This window comes from Lissotriton helveticus, chromosome 7 (genome assembly GCF_964261635.1).
Source record: "Lissotriton helveticus chromosome 7, aLisHel1.1, whole genome shotgun sequence".
NCBI classification, from domain to species: domain Eukaryota; kingdom Metazoa; phylum Chordata; class Amphibia; order Caudata; family Salamandridae; genus Lissotriton; species Lissotriton helveticus.
Genome location: NC_136068.1, coordinates 478,832,491 through 478,848,298, shown reverse-complemented (window position 1 = coordinate 478,848,298; position 15,808 = coordinate 478,832,491). Strand labels below are relative to the sequence as shown.

Below are 15,808 nucleotides of genomic sequence, written 5' to 3'. Positions count from 1 at the left end.
GGAGACGACGGCGACAACATCCAGAGCGAACACCAACCTCAATTGCTATGACATCAAAAGGGCAGCACGAGGAATAGTGAGGTACAACAGGGTGACGGGGAGAAGGGGAGTACCTGGTGAAGAAAAAGAAACATTAGGATATATGCATGGAGTACAATAAACAATGTGAGAGAAGGATAGAAACAGTAGGAGCACAAAAAAGGTAGGCAAACATAATGACAACAAGAAATGCATCAAAACCGCATCAGACCATCAAGAAGGAAACCAGAACCATTCTTATAATAAGATCAAAACAATAGCAAACAGAACCAGTCAACCGGGTTTGGACATATCCATGACGTCAGGGCCCTGACTGTGAAGAAAAGCTTGCAGGGCCTCAGGGTCTTCGTATGTGATTGTTCTGTCTTTGTACGTAACCTTGAAGAGGTAAGGATGCAGAAGACCATATCTAGCATTAAGGGCTCTGAGCTGTGGTCTCATGGCTAAAAACTTCTTCCTGCGCTCCGCAGTAGCCCTGGAGACATCCTGTGAAATGTAGAGACGGTGCCCTTCCCAAATGATCTGCTTCTTGAGCTTGGCGGCTGAAAGGACCTGTAGAAGGTCAGTATATTGGAGAAAAAGCATGATGACACCCCTAGGCTTGGTAGCAACCTTAGGACCAAGGCGATGTGCTCGTTGAATGTTGATGGAAGACAAGGCTGGAGTGTCCAAGATCTTGGCAAGAAAGGACTGGAAGAAAGAGGTAGGGTTTGACCCTTCTGAAAGTTCCGGAAGGCTGTACAAGCGTAAATTGTTCCTGCGATTTCTGTTTTCCAACTCCTCCGTCTGTCGTTTAAGTAGTAGTATTTCCGCTTCCATGGACGGGATGCGTGAATAAGAAGTCTGCAAGGATTCTGTGGATTGTTCCAAGGTATGGACACGCGCATCCAGAGAAGACCACTTCTCCTGCATAGCTTGCATGTTTTTGGTGGTGGCTTCCATGAATGGCTTGAGTGCTCGCAGCTCCTCCAAGATGAGATCCATAGAAGAAGAAGAAGAAGAAGTACTCCCAGGAGAAGGAGGGTCCTTTTTCAAACGTTTGGAAGATACCAAAGAGGATGTCGTTTTTTTTCCAGTGGAAGCCTTAGGAATGGCTCCATGCACAGAGTCGGATTTTGATGGTCGAGGCTCTTCCATGTCTGGAATAGGCGAGTCAGAGTCTGAACCAACCGGCACTTTAGATGCGGAATTGAGTTTCAAATTGCGAAGTTTCCCCATTAACACCAAAGAAGCAGTGGAAGTAGTGAGTCAAAAGGAGCGAGGCGGGAGCGCAGGCAACTTATAGAGATAGCAAGGTGCAGGTATTAAGTAATAGAAAAGATAATGAGTAGGTTACTCCATGAAAGTCTGAGGTAATATGAGATATTTGCCAAGTCATGAGGTAATCATAAGAGGGCAACTGCAGAGCCGGAAAAACAAGCTGAGTGAGCCATAACATGTAAGAAGAAGACACATGAACCTTCCTGCGCAATAATGAAAGAATGCAGCCTAGGCAGTAAGCAGTGAAGAAAGTTCAGCAAAGATGTTGAAAAACAGCTAACTGCACTAATCAATAAGGCCTTCAGACAGGTCACAAAATGGCGGCGGGAGCATAAGTTCAAGGTCTTTTATGCGCAAAAAGAGGCAAAATGTCCTTAATCCACATCAGGTTAGCAAGAGGGCTCACCTCACAATTAGGTTAGTATTCCAAATGCAGGCAATAAATACGGCATGACAGGAACAGCATCGCCGGCCGCCGTGAGGAAAAAGTGGCCGGCGCACAAAATGGCGGCTTCAATCGCCGGGATCGGGAAGTCTATGACAGTGCTCGAAAAACGCTGAAAAACCGTGCAACGGAGAAAGCGTGTAGCGCACCTCACGTTCCGGTCGGCGTATCCATGATTAGGTTTCCGCTAAACCCCTTCAGCGCTGAAAAGAGGGAAGTTGCGCCGAGGTTGTGTCCGGAGCTACGCGCCATCTTGGCCGGCGTTCAAGCCACGCCCCCCGTATGGATATTCTTAAACAAGTTTGTAGACCTATGACCAGACAATGCTATGCTGCCAAATTGAAAACAGTGTGTTCTATACTGTCAGCATCAAAGTTTAACCCATTCATCACATGTACAAATACAAACAATTATTTTGTATTTATTGTATCTTCAAACTTCAGGTCTAGCCTATACTTCAATATGCTTATACGTAGCTGCCATTGCAGCCTACTTACAAAATAGCCAACATTTGTCTCTGTTCAGAATACCTTTTTATTAAGGCATTTATAGAAGGACTTAAAAGAGTCATTCCACCTAGGGTTCCGCCTGCACCAGCATGGAATCTTAATATTATACTTACAAGGCTCATGGGGCCTCAATTTTAGCCTCTACATTCATGCCAAATCCAATATTCGTCTTAGAAAGTCGCTTTTGTAGTAGCTATCCCTTTACTCAAACGTGTTAGTGGGCTCCAGGCATTAACCTTAGAAGAACTATTCTTCCAGCTACGTAGGGACAAAATAGTTATTCGAATAAATCCAAATGTCTCCCTAAAGTAATTCCCCCTTTTCACATTAATCAGTGAATTTAGTTACCTTTCTTCTTTCCACAACCCAACTCTTGCAGAAAGAGCTTTACATACATTGGATGTGAAAAAAGCTTTAATGTACTACATTAACAGAATAAAAAACTTTTAGAAAGACCAAGCAATTATTGATTGCTTTCTCATTCACCTCTCCACACTGGAAATGCTATTTCAAAAAGTGGAATTTCAAGATGGATAGTAAAATGTAGCCAAACTTGTTATGCTAAAGCTAAAAGACTTTCACCTGTTACGCCTAAAGCTCACTCAACTCGTACAATGGGGGCTTCAATGGCATTTTCGGCAATATTTCCCTTGCTGACATTTGCAAGGCAGTAATGGTCCACACACCTTCACAAATACATTATTGTGTGGATGTACTAGCACATCAACAAGCCAATGTTGGCCAAGCAGTACTACAGACTCTTTTAAACCACTGCACCCCCACAGGCTAACACCTCTTCATGAGAGTGACTACTCTACAATGGTTGTATGACATTCCAATGTATGTTTTTACCCCACATGCCATTACAACGCAAGTTTCTACAACAACTTGCTGTCTGGATGCACTGGAGTTTGGAATAGTATAATTTACTATTCCAGCTCCAATCTGCGCAACAGTAGGGAAGGTGTTGAAGCTAAATCCAACACCTTACACCCCTACAGCAAGTCATTTCGTTGTAATGGCATACGGGATAAAAGCATGCGTTGTAACAGTTGTTTCCCCTCTAAAGTCGATGCACAGCATGTGTATCTACAGCACAAATGCCTCGAACGAATTATGTTACTTCGCCTGTAAGCATCTGTACTTGCCATGTAGTGCTGTAGATTCACATGCACCCTCGTCTCTCCCTGGAAGCCTGTGTAGGTCACAGTTCATTTACATGAATTCACATTACTTGCATGGACATCACATTACTAATACTACAACTCCCTTCTCACCTACCTGCGGCAAAACAATCTAACAATGGAGTCGATCCCCATATGCAGTCTCACCAACAGGAGTCAACCTTTTGACCCGAACTATGTCTTCGAAGAAAAACATCTTGTAAACATCCAAGCCCAACACTAGATGGCAGACTTATGCACAGCATGTAAATCTACAGCACTACATGCCAAGAACAGATGCTTAAAGGGTAAGCAACATAATCCTTTGAGGTAGTGCTTCACATCACTCTTCTAGATTTAAATGTAGATTAAAGTTTAAATTATTAAAAGTAATAAGTACATATGTATGGTTAGCTCAGATTTCACATTCAATCTCTTTCCTACAGTACCCAAAAATATAAGCACCAATATTGCTAGAAGGTATTCACATCAAATTTCACTAGAATACTGCATTTTAGTTTCATAAAAGCACGACAAATATATAATAATAAAAAACTGTTTTGTTTACCAACCCACTGAGTTTGTTGTGATTATTTACAAATGGAATGCCATTATGGGAAACAGGTTTTGTTCCACATTTTCCACATAATAAGTGTACATTCTTTGTTTTATATATAAAAGGTTTCATGCTATGCATTCCTCTTTATATATACTTTTTTCATATCAGTATTATTATTATGTGATTTTATTTTGTATTAACATCACAATTATATTAGGTAATGCTACAGGTGCCCTTAATGTTGATAGTCTTTGTTTTCCTTTTATTTCCGGCACTTGGAATGGCCCACTCATTTCGGCCGCTGTGGTTTATTTAAACTGGCCTTTTTCAGAAAGCAAGGAGACAACCTGCTGTAACCTTGCACACTGCGGAGGAGGTAGCCAGAGAACTAAGTGTCAGAGGGCAGAGTCAATGAAAACTGGCAGGGACTTGAGACCTATAGAGAACTGGACAGGCACTGCAGCAGCCTTGCAAATCTAATGCTAAACCAGAAATCAAAAGTCCAGAGAAGAACAGCTCAGCTTCTTAACACTACCCTATGACGAATAAACCCTCACACAGACAAGGTGGAAGATATTAGTCCTGTTGTTCTTTTAGACAACCTTGACGTATGCCATGTTTGCATGGGTTTGGTCATACACATATCCCTTCGCCCACACAAGGACCACACACAGATCATCTAAATCACATCGCTGTCATTCACTCATGACATTGGAGCAATGTCTGCTCCACCCCACCTTCCACACTGAAGTCCCTACTTTGGGAATGGCGATTCTTTTTTTTTTTTTTTTTTTTGTAACTTAAAGATTAAATTGGCCGAGCAATTGTCGAAAGCTACAATGTACAAAAATGCATAATTTAGCATCACAACTTTGATTAATTTGTTTCTTCCTTGTTTTTTAGGCGCAACTTCAGATTATCTGCAATTTATTCTGCTTGATGGACTGAGGTGGCCTTGCTGTTAACCTCTACCCTGGTGTCATCTCTGGAGTGTTGTCTGAGCCACTTTCTAACAAGTACCCATGGCTCATTTTTGGTCAACTGTCAAAGTTGTAGCAGAAAGAAAAGTAACAGCTGCCCTGAAGAATTCAGGCTTTGTCGCAGCATTAGCAGTTCAGGCACACCCTTTACCTCAAGCCCAAATCAAAAAATGTTCTTGTAATGTGTGATTTTCTGTTTTCTGAGTTAAGGGGTCTGTGAAAGACTGTGAGGGCCTCACCAACCTGCACTCATCTCTAAACTGTCTCCCTCCCCCACTTTCTAGATCAAGATTCGTGATTGGCATTGAAATGCTGTTTTATTTTGCTGCACTTCATTGATATTGGAATTGTTAATTAGCACTTGCATATTGCTTATTCTATATTACTATATCGTCACAGCTTCTTTTGGGAGACTGAGATTTGACTTTTCAAATGTTAAATTCTTTTTTTTGTGATTCACTCTTATTTTGCAAAATACAAATCATTTGCTTAACATATAAACATCTCTCCAAAATAAAAAAAGACAATTTATTTGGGTGTTTTTCCTGTGTGTTAAACTTAAACTTGTAATTTATATAAAAATAATATTTGTTTTCAAAACATGTTTGTGTTTGTGTCGCTTATAGGTATATCCATCTAAAGGAGTTGGCCTAGTTGGACTTGTATTATTAAACTAGCAATGTTTTTTGTACCTTGTTTTGTAAATCAAGACAATGCATATGTTTCCAGTGAGGTCCGATCCAATATTGTGGTTTCTTGTGAGGTAGGTGGCAGGGGTGTTACAAAGGCATTGGAAACTTGAACGCACGTGTTTCTGGCAATATACCAGAGCAGTTTAGTGCACGCTGTGTGTTGTAAACTTAATCAAGAACAAATATAAGGTTTTGAAGTATTAGAAAAGCAAATACATCATACTATTAAAATATGCAGGCTGAAGTAAATTAGCATTGAGATGTTAATGCAGGTGTGACACCAACAGGTTAGAAATGTGAGGCGAGGTATGGGTTTTTAGTTATTTGCATCATAATGTATTTTTAAAGGAGCTAAAAATAATTTCAAACAAAGATGTCTGCATAAGTGCAGCATCTTCTTTCCATGTTGGCTTACACAGCCTACCCATGTTCTGTCTCTTACAGCTCTCTAAATTTGTTTTAAAAGTAACAGTTTGGTACACAGATATAACATAGCATGACATCACTCATGACATCACTGACTAGATTTAAAGAACAACATTGTTGATATTACTTATGAGATCAACCAATGATTCTGACAGTGGGCTGGGGCCTTATGAATGAGGAGTAATACAACAATTTAAATCGATGACTGGACTTATCAGCTTGTCTGTAAGCCTTCGAGAGATGCAAAAGAATAGGAGATTTCAGATGTGAAGCACTTTTGATGACTGACCTTGTCTTTTTACTTGTATTCATCAAAAAGGTGGGTGCATAGGGGCTAGTTAAGTTGCAGAGAGCAGGCTTCTGAACATCTTTGAACAATAGACCCTTTGGTCAACCTTGCTGTGAAGTGCTGAAAGCTGAGCAAGCACAGAGTTAAGTGGCCATGGAGCGAAGTACCACCTGTTGATAAAGTGTAAATCCAAACAGCAAGTGAATATATACAAAGGTTTTATTTCCTGACGAAGAGACTACAAGGAGCCCACAACAGCATGTCAGCAGAGCACAGAAGAAAAGCAAACTGACACCACTGTTAATGATGGCTGTATAAATAAAGCTTACACAGTTTGAAATCAAACGTGCATCTGTGCACAGGGTGGAGGAGCCTGCATGGAGATACCTGTTTGAAGGAAAACAGAACAAAGAATGAGCCCTACGTTCTGGTGCCCGCAGGTAGTGGGATCGCGAGTGCAATAGATCAAGAATAAAGGGTGCAGCTCTTGGAAAAGGCACCAGCTGGGTGTTGGAACGTTTACACAAGATAACACTAGTACAACACCTTCCCCTTCACTCAATTTTTTTTTTAAACTGCAGAGGAACAATAATGCTGGAAATCACTTGGAAGTAGCCCATATAAAAATCTTTGGACTTAGAAGGCATTCCCACATTGTGAATACCCCTCTACAAAGAATACGAAGGTAAGCCTGTCCCAAAACCAGAATCGCTGATATGTAAGGATCCTGATTTCCCTATATTGTTACAATTGTCTTCGATACCAGACAATGTGCTGCCTGGAACTGAACAAGCCACTTCAGCTCCAGAGAAATCCAAATAACCAGATTCCGCCCTCCTTTTTATGCGAGATAATGTTTTAGCTTGGTCTTCAGTCACTTTCACTAAATCCCTTTTGCTCCACCAACCTTTGCCCTTCAAGAAGGCTGAGCCTTTAGAAACTCTTTCAATAATTACTGGAGCAGACCATCTGGACTCTCCCTTTTTAAATTTCTTAGGAATTTTCACCAAAACATAATCGCCAATAGCTAATTCACAAGTACGCACTTTGTGTCTGTGGTCAACTGCTACTTTAGACTGCATTTGTTTCTTGGCAACGTGAACAGGTACATCTTCTAGCATGCTATTAGTTTTCTGCTTATTCATATTCCTGACCCAATTAGGACAAAAAGAACATCTAGGTAACCTTTTTCTCAAAAGAAGGAAAGGAGATACTCCTGTGATACTATGAAGGGTGAGTAAATATGACCAAAGTTTCTTACTAAGGAATTCTTGACGTCCCAACCCATGGTTAACACGGTTTGAATGCCTTCTCTGAGAAAGCGATTTATGCGCTCAACCAATCTGTTTACGGATGGAGAATAAAATGCAGTGGTGATGTGTTTGATAATATGCTGTTCTTCCAAGAATGTACACATTTTTTTTAAAACAAAATATGTCCCATTGTCCAAAACCAATTCCTTAAGTACACCTTCAATCAGAAAGATACTTCTGTGAAAACTAATAACTGATTCCGTATCAGGATGAGATGTGAATTTAAAGTGCACCCATTTACTAAAATAATCTATAACTACTATCAAAAAATGTTGTCCAGAAGGTAAAAGTTCAAAAGGGCCTGCAAAATCCAATGCAATTTTGCTCCAAGCTTCCTCAGGCAAAGGAACAGGCATGAGGTGAGTTTCATGTCTCTTCTAATGCTTGTTAGAAACTAAGGTGGAAAATCCTTCAACAAACTTTTCCACATGTGCCTCTAAACATGGCCACCAAAAGAATTGTTTCAGAGCCTTACAAGTGCTTGCAATTCCTAAATGCCCTTCATGTACTTCTTTGATGTGAGCCATTCTGAGTGATGAAGGTGGAACACAGCGATCACCCCTCACAAGTACCCCTTCAACTAAAGCTAACTCATCAGCAACTTGAACAAAAGCCGTAAAGAGGATTCAACCGACCTTTCTTTAGGCCAGCCTTCTTCCAAAAATTTTGCAACATTAACAAGGATGTGGTCCAATGAAGCAGCCTCTAGTCATTTTTTGTGCGAAATGATACCAGTATTAGAAACAACTCCATCCACTAGTGCAACTACACATTCCTCATTGTATACACTTTCAGTAGAATAATCTTGAATGGGCAGCCTAGAAAGACAATCTGCTCTCATGTTTTTCCCACCTGGAATGTACTTCAAAGTGAAGTTGTGTTCTTGTAATCTGAAAGAGACACGTTAGTGATAGATTCCTTACCTTAGAATATCCCCATGCGTCAGACTGGGTCCGGATTTTTTTTGCGTAGCAGTACCCTTGTGCGTCGGTAGGCGTCATCTGCGGCTCCGTGTCCGTCGTGGGCGCCGTGATGACGTCGTCGGAGTACTTAGACGCCGCCTCCGCGTGCTGACATCAGTTCTTCTTTTTTCTGCGCAAGCAGGGCAGATCCGGAAAAAGTGGTACCTTAGTTTTTTTTTACTAAACTTTTTTGATCTCTTTTGATCATCCTTTTTCGAAGTCTTCGACTCCGAACGGTGCCGGTAGGGATGCCAGGTTTTAAGCCCTGTGAGGATTGCGACCGACTGATGTCGGTCACCGACCCTCACCGTCGGTGTCTCCACTGTCTTGGCGTCGACCACGACGACAAGACCTGTTCTGACTGCCAGGCCCTGACTTCGAAGGCTAGGCGGGAGCGGTCCCGTAAGCGGCTCGAACTCCGGCAGTCGGCCCCGCGCCGTGAGAGGTCCCGGTCCGGACGGAGGTCGAGGGACCGGTCGCGGGAGAGGAGCCATCGGAGCTCCGGGAGTCGACATCACTCCTCAGGGTCGAAGTCGTCAGGTAAGCACAAGAAGTCGAAGAGACGTCATCGCTCTTCCGACTCCCCCGACGCTCGCGCGACGCGGCCGGGGGTTCAGGGGGCACCGCCCATGCGGCTCCGTCGGAGTCGCGCGCGGCCCAGGGACCGGAGGGTATGGGGCCGGGCGCGACGCCGGAGGAGATTGAGCGGTTCCTCATGGCCATGAGGTCTCTGACTCCCCCAACGGGCTCCGCGACGCCTTCGGGCCTAGCGGACCCGTCTGGGGGCCCTAGCGGGTCAGGGGCTTCGGCCCAGACGCCGCCAGGTGCTTCGGCCCCGGCGCCTTCGGGCCCGGCGCCGCAGGCCCCCACTGGATCCGGTTCCGGATCCGGGTCGTCGTCTTCGGGCGACGCCATCCCCGATGCCTCCCTCGACCCGGTTCTGGCGCCGCTCTCGACGCCGTTCGGAGAGTTCACGTTCCATGAACCGGACCCATCATTTGATAACCCTGAGTACCAGGAGATGGGTGATGAGGAGAATTGGGAGGGGTCTGAGGACCCTCTGACACGTGAATGTCAGTCCCAGGAGGACTGGACAGGTGGACTTGGGGATGCCAGTGGTCTCGACACCTCGCCGGACACTGGCTTTGTGTCACCTCCTACCATGGCTACGGAGGAGGGGGCATCCTACAGTGTGGTGTTGATGAGGGCAGCCAAGGCCTTGGGCCTTGAGCTCCCCGTCGCGGCCGTGAGGACTAACCTCCTCACTGAGGTCCTTAATCCGCAGTCAAGGTCGGCCGAGCCTCTGCTGCCGTTTAATGAGGCCTTAACCAACGTTCTTTTGGGCACTTGGTCCAGGCCTGCTACAGGTTTGCCTGTAGATAGGAACGTGGCCAGACGCCACCGCCCGGCCCCGGGCGACCCTTGTTTCCTGTCCACCCACCCCACCCCTGAGAGCCTGGTGATCCAGACCTCCAATTCCCAGACCGCATTCCCGTCGGCCCCGCCTGACAGGGAATCCAAGAGGTATGAGCAATACAGCAAAAAGGTATTCTCCTCCCTGAGTCTGGAACTGCGGTCTTCCAACACCGCATGCCTCTTGGGCTGCTACACCCACTCTCTGTGGGATACGGTCGCGGACGTGCTGCCAGAATGCCCGTTGGAGGTACGGGCCAAACTCGGCCAAGCCCTTGTGGAAGGCCGAGATGCGGCACGTTCTTCTATCCGGTGTGGACTGGATACAACCGACACTCTGGGCAGAGCGATGGCAACGACTGTGGCGATTCGTCGCTACGCCCGGTTGAGATCCGCCAACTTCTCGGCTGATGTCCAGAACACACTCATGGACATGCTGTTTGATGGCCGTCGCCTTTTTGGCGACAAGGCAGACCATGCGCTTGAGCGCTTTAAGGACTCCAGGGCTACGGCCAAGTCCTTGGGCCTCTCGGCCCCGTGCCAGCAATCGGCTGCCTTTCACTCCTTTCGTGGCCACGGAAGGGGTGTACCCACACGTGCTGCCAGCCACGCTCCGCAGGGTAATACCCAACGCGGTGGCGCCTGTGGAAACCGCCGTGGCGGCGGTCGGGGACAACGGCGAGGTCAGTCCACACCTTCCCCCGCAGCATCCGCCTCAAAACCCTCCTAGTCCGTGCTTTCAGGCCCATGTGACGCCAGTGGGGGGCAGGGTTCGCCATCACCTCCTCCACTGGCGCACCATCACGTCGGACAGGTGGGTGCTGCAAATCGTCCGAAGGGGCTACTCCCTCCCCTTCGAGGCGACCCCTCCAGCCATACCACCGCGTATCGGGGGATCATTTGCGGCTTCTGCAGGAGGAAGTTACGGCCCTCTTGGCCAGAGGGCCATCGAGCGCGTTCCTATGCCAGAAGTAGGGTGTGGTTGCTACTCCCACTACTTTCTGGTACCCAAGAAGGGCAAAGGGGGCCTACGCCCTATCTTGGACCTAAGGAACGTCAACGGCTTCCTCCGGAAGGAGAAGTTCAAAATGCTGACACTGGCTCGGGTCTTAGCTGCCCTGGACCCAGGAGACTGGATGGTAGCGTTGGACTTGCAGGACGCTTATTTCCACATCGCCGTCCTGCCGGCCCACCGGCGCTACCTGTGGTTTCAGTTTACCGTGTTCCCCTTCGGCCTTACCAGCACCCCACGGGTGTTCACAAATGTGATGGTGGTGGTCGCAGCTCATCTGCGCAGGTTAGGGGTTTCAGTCTTCTCCTACCTCGACGACTGGTTGTTGAAGGTGGGCTCGCCCCGGACAGTCGTCAACCACCTCCAGACAACGGCAGACCTCCTGCACCAGCTGGGGTTCTCCATCAATGTGCCGAAGTCACACCTGTGTCCCTCTCAGAAGCTCCTCTTCATCGGAGTGGTTCTAGACTCGGCGCAGTTTCGCGTTTATCCTCCCGAACAGCGGGTCCGGGATATTCAGGCTCTGATTCCACTCTTTCAGCCTTTATCCCGGGTCTCGGTCAGGTTGACGCTGCGGCTTCTGGGGCTGATGGCCTCCTGCATCCTTCTGGTGCATCACGCCAGGTGGCGGATGCGGGCTCTGCAGTTGGACCTGAAGTTTCAGTGGGCCCAGCATCAGGGCAACCTGTCCGACCACGTCCTGATCTCGGAGGGCACTGCGAGACAGCTGCAGTGGTGGCTCACGGACCGCGATTGGGTCAGCGGCAGATCCCTCTCCCTTCCCCAACCAGAGTACGTACTTGTGACGGATGCGTCCCTGGGGAGGCCACATGGGAGAGGCGGAGATCAGAGGCCTCTGGTCTCCGGCGGAGGCCCGGTTCCATATCAACCTTTTGGAGTTGCGGGCGATTCGTCTAGCACTGAAGGCATTCCTCCCCTCCGTCGGGGGGAGTATAGTGCAGGTGTTCACGGACAACACCACCGCCATGTGGTACTACAACAAACAGGGCGGGGTGGGGTCGTGGACCCTTTGCCAGGAGGCTCTGCGCCTCTGGCAGTGGCTGGAGCGCCAGGGCGTGACCCTGGTGGCTCAACACCCGACAGGTTCTCTGAATGCCAGGGCGGACAAGCTCATCCGTCGGTGCATGATGGATCACGAATGGCGTCTGAACTTGGACGTGGCGCATGGCCTCTTTCAGCAGTGGGGAGAGCCTTGGTTAGATCTATTCGCCACAGAAGAGAACGTGCAATGTCATCTGTTCTGCGCGTTGGAATTTCCAAGGCGGCACTCGCTCGGAGACGCTTTTCGTCGCGAGTGGAGTTGCAGTCTGTTGTATGCCTTTCCGCCTATACCACTTCTGCGCAGAGTGCTGAAGAAGATCAAGCGCGACCGGGCCCAAGTCATCCTTGTGGCTCCGGACTGGGCACGAAGGTACTGGTATCCAGAGCTACTCAGTATGTCAGTCGATCCCCCGGTTCGTCTGCCTCTTCGGGAGGACCTTCTGTCGCAGCAGCAGGGGACGGTCCTCCACCCGAACCTGTCCAGTCTCCACCTCCATGCTTGGAGATTGAGCGGCGACAGTTGAGGCCATTTGACTTGCCTCCTGAAGTCTGTAATGTCATTCTGGCAGCCAGGCGTCCCTCCACAAAGTCGGTATACGCCTGCAGGTGGAACAGATTTGTGGCATGGTGCACAGCAAAGGCTGTGGATCCTCTTGCTGCCCCTCTCTCTGAGGTTCTTCTCTTCCTTCTTTCTCTTGCCCAGCAGGGCTCTGTTCTGGGCACTATCAAGGGCTACCTTTCTGCCCTTTCAGCCTTTCTAAGGCTGCCTGATCAACCTTCCTTTTTCAAGTCCCCTATTGTAAATCGATTTCTGAAGGGCATCACACACATGTTCCCTCCTGTTCCGTTTGTGATGCCTCAGTGGGACTTGAACCTTGTTCTTACATATCTGATGTGTGCTCCCTTTGAGCCTCTTCACAACTGTCCTCTCCATCTTCTCACTTTGAAGACTGCTTTCCTGGTTGCCATCACCACTGCCGGGAGAGTGAGTGAGCTCCAGGCTCTTTGATGTACTCCTCCTTTCCTTTCTGTCCATCCGGACAAGGTTGTGTTGCGTACTAAGCCATCTTTCCTGCCCAAGGTTGTCACGGCCTTCCACATCGGGCAGTCTATCACCTAGCCCACCTTCTTTCCGCCACCGCATCCCTCTAAAGAGGAAGAGCGGCTCCACCGTCTGGACCCAAAACGTGCGCTTTCATTCTATTTGGATCGCACACACCAGTTCCGGGTGGATGACCAACTCTTTGTTGGTTACGTGGGCGCTAAGAAGGGGAAAGCGGTGCACAAGAGGACCATCTCTCGTTGGATCATCTTGTGTATCCAGGCATGTTACTCCTTGGCTAAAAAGGAGCCCCCTGTTGGATTGCAGGCCCATTCCACCCGAGCCACGGCGACTATAACTGCCCTGGGCCGGGGAGTGCCCTTACAGGACATCTGTCAGGCAGCTACGTGGGCATCGCTGCACACATTTGCAAGACACTACTGCCTGGACAACCAAGTCTGGAGGGATGGCTTCTTTGGCCGTTCTGTCCTCCAGGACTTTCTGGTGTGATTATTGGTTCGCAGACCCACCACCGGGGTTGGTATTGCTGGGGTATCTATTCTAAGGTAAGGAATCTATCACTAACGTGTCTCTTTCAGATGCACAAGTTACTACTTGTGTAACGATATATTTGCATCTGGATAACAACAATACCAAGCGGCAAGAGGCCGTACCAAATCCATTGCCATTCAACAAATGTAGCAAGGGTCTGGGATCAGTAAACAAGTCGAAATTTTGTTCCCACAAAACATTTAAAATGTTTCCACTACCCAGAAGCATGCCAATGCCTCCCGCTCAATAGTGCTATAGCAAGATTTAGCTGTAGCGAGGGAGCGTGAGGCAAAAGCATCTGTGTGCTCTTTGGCCTGAGTGACTTGCGAAAGCACAGCTCCCAAGCCAATTTGACTGGCATCTACAGTAAGAATGTACTCTGTATAAGCCTGAAAAGGGAAAGAACAGGTGCCGATATGATTATGCTTTTCACAGTTTCAAATGAATTTTATCCCTTTCTTCAATAAATTCCTCCGGGGTTATACCATAAAGGCATACTCTTCATATAATCTGGAGTAATACTCACTTAGGGCCCGATGTAGGTGGCTCATTACCGGTCGGTAAACCCGAAATTCAGTAAATTTCAGGCTTACCGAACGGTATTGAGCCATTTCCTATATAGTTGATGATTCGGTAAATACAGAGTCGGTATTTACTGAATCATTATTTCCCGATTCAGTATTTACCGAATCGGTAAATGGCATGTAGGAAGCACATTTAAGAGTGCTTATGTGCTTCAAGGATTCATTATTTACCACCAACTATAAGTTGGTGGTAAATACCGAATGCCATTGAAAATGCAAATCTGTGCATTTTCAACTGTGCCATGTGGCAGACATACATGCCCTTAGAGCATGTATGTGTGCCACATGTGCACACAAGCATGATTATGGGGTGCAACAGAGTGTCAAAGTGACACCCTGCCACCCTTCAATGTGTTCCCCCTTTTACCGAATCGGTATTTACTGTTTCGGTAATTCACATTCATTCCTATGGGCCTCCAGACCCATAGGAAAGAATGGGAATTACCGAATCGGTAAATACCGATTCGGTAATTACCGAATCTTACCGATTCGGTAATACTTACCGAATAAATACCTACATCCTATTTACCGATTCTAAAATACAGAATCGGTAAAATTCGGTATTTTAGAATCGGTAAATGTTCATTACCTACAGCTGGCCCTTAGTACCCAAAATAAGCGAATGGAATGTTTATCCCTGGGAACAGGAGCATCCTGAATTGCCTTAATAACTGGGCGTTAGGGAGAAATGCCCTCAGAACTTATAGAGTTACCCAAGTAATCAAACTTCTGAGCTTTGAATAGGCATTTTTGTAATCTTAAAGTAATGCCATACTCCTCAAATTTAGTCAGCACTTGACTGAGTTAGCATCATGCTCTGCCAGTGTCTTGGCAAAGATGAGGACATCATCCTGGAAATACTGTGCTCCAGTATTGACCTCCAAAACGGTGTCCATCAGCCTCCGAAAGACACTGGCAGCAGAAGCTAGACCAAATGGAAGGCTGGTAAATTTGTATGCCCCATAGTGAGTAAGAAACATGGTTAATAGTTGAGAGCCAGACTGCAAGGGAATTTGGTGGTACGCCAATTTGAAATCAAGCAAGGAAAAATACTGTGTGCCACCAATATTGGCCACTAGCTCATGAATTCTGGTTAATGGATGACTCAACTATGATACACTTGTTAAGGCTGCTCAAGTCAGCACACAACTTGATACTTTTGTCCTTCTTACGGACAATAGCTTTGGGACAGACCTATTCAGATGCCTCTCCCCTTTTAATTACAACTTCAGAAATCATCTTGGGCCATATGTATGAAACTTACGTTTTGCGATTCTCAAATTGCGATTTTTAGAGAATCTCTATTTGAGAATCGCAAAATGCTCTGTATGTAGGATTTGCAAATAATTTTGCGAATCCTACATATTCCTTAATTGTGAATCGCAAATTGCAATTCGCAATTAAGGAATACCTCCCCATTCATTCCTATGGGCCTAGAGGCCCATTGGAATAAATGGGAAGACATTCTCAATTTGCGATTCTCAATTAGAGATTCGCAAATTGAGA

The 15,808-nt window shown here is 46.7% G+C and overlaps 1 protein-coding gene across 1 annotated transcript in view; it reads left to right on the top strand.

The window, feature by feature from the left end:
• Window positions 1-5,486, top strand: part of B2M (beta-2-microglobulin) — a 69,173-nt gene extending 63,687 nt beyond the window's left edge. Inside the window, exon 4 of the mRNA XM_078652453.1 lies at window positions 4,879-5,486. The gene's annotated coding sequence lies outside the window, so the exon portion shown is untranslated. The remainder of the gene's footprint in view (window positions 1-4,878) is intronic.
• The last annotated feature ends 10,322 nt before the right edge of the window (window positions 5,487-15,808 follow it).